Below are 1,724 nucleotides of genomic sequence, written 5' to 3'. Positions count from 1 at the left end.
TATATATATATATATATTTGTATACATATGCATATATATGTGTGTGTGTGCATATATGTATACGTGTATACATATATTTACTCACACACACACACACACAAGTAAACATATATATGAAGAGAGACAAAGATATACATACATATATATAGAGAGAGAATTATGTATAACTTTCAAGAGAGATTACATTCAGTTAACGACAGTTGTGCGATTATTAATACGAATGTCACATCTAATAAATATTAACATAGCCAATTTATTGTGGCCGTGCCTAAAAGGATCACTCTACTAAATACGAAGTAAGAGTGTAAACACTGAGATTTAACTACAACGTTATTTTTAATACAAAGACACAACTAAAATCGAATTATTTTAAGCATTACTAGCACATTCCTCTGCAATGTGATTTGGGATGAATATTTCTGCACTAAAATAAATTGCAATTGAGAACTTAGCTTGAAATCTTCGAAACAATAGTTTTTATCTTCACACTTATAGTTTCTCTTATACAAAAGAAAAAAAAAACATATCTAGTGTTCACGGAGTAAAACTTAATATCTACTGCATAAATTGACTGTCTACAAACAGAACGCCTTCGTAAGCATAGGCCAGAAATGCAAGCAGAACGATCACTATGTTTTACTAGTATTTTAGAGTTCAAATCTAGCAATAGTTATAGAATTCTAAGAGATGTTATACAAAGCACTGACAAACGCCAATTTCTCTCTCTCTCTCTCTCTCTCTCTCTCTCTCTCTTTCTCTCTCTCTCTCTCGCTCTCTCTCTCTCTCTCTCTCTCACACACACACACACACACACACACACACACGGACACACACGGACACACACACGGACACACGCACACACATACACACGCACGCACACATATATATATAACAATCACACACGCATATATATATATATATATATATATATATATATATATATATATAGAGAGAGAGAGAGAGAGAGAGAGATAGAGACAGAGAGACAGAGAGAGACAGAGAGAGACAGAGAGACAGTGAGAGAGAGAGAGAGGATGAGAGTCCGTGAGCTTCTAACCTATGCTGTCTTACCAGGTGTTTTGAATAAGTCTGATCATTGGTACTTCAGTGTTTTCCCTGGAGTGTCATAAAAACTTTCTCAGTAAGTAATTTTCATACACATTAGCTTCAGTAAGGGATCAGATGGTATTGATGCTAATGCATCTCATTATGGAACTGTTTAAACAAAAACAAGATCACGACGACTATGTAATGGAGTTCTAAAGCCACATAGGTTAACAGTAATTGCATACTTATTACTGTAACATCAAAATAGTTTAAGTTATAAGGTTGTCTCAATTAGACATTATTATTGTTCGGTTGTACATGCAATGTTTTAAAAAAAGGAACACAATGCCTACGGTGCATCACTATGATTATATCCGGGATTCTTCTGGATGCTCTTCAAAAACAAAGAAAATTGAAGAAATCGCATACACACTCACATAGTAACAGTTTACATATAAAAACAGATAGAGATAAAAATATACAATGAAATGTCCTACAGGACTTGAGCAAACACTGCATATATTCTCAATTCAAGATTATTCAATGTGATTATTTTACTTTCAGACAGATATATTGTAAATGGAATATATATGTGTGTGTACGTGTATATATGCATACATATACATGCATATACAAATATATATATATATATATATATATATATATATATATATATA

This window comes from Octopus bimaculoides, chromosome 15 (genome assembly GCF_001194135.2).
Source record: "Octopus bimaculoides isolate UCB-OBI-ISO-001 chromosome 15, ASM119413v2, whole genome shotgun sequence".
Lineage (NCBI taxonomy): Eukaryota > Metazoa > Mollusca > Cephalopoda > Octopoda > Octopodidae > Octopus > Octopus bimaculoides.
The sequence above is the reverse complement of the archived record's forward strand: the minus strand, read 5'-3'. Positions refer to the sequence as shown.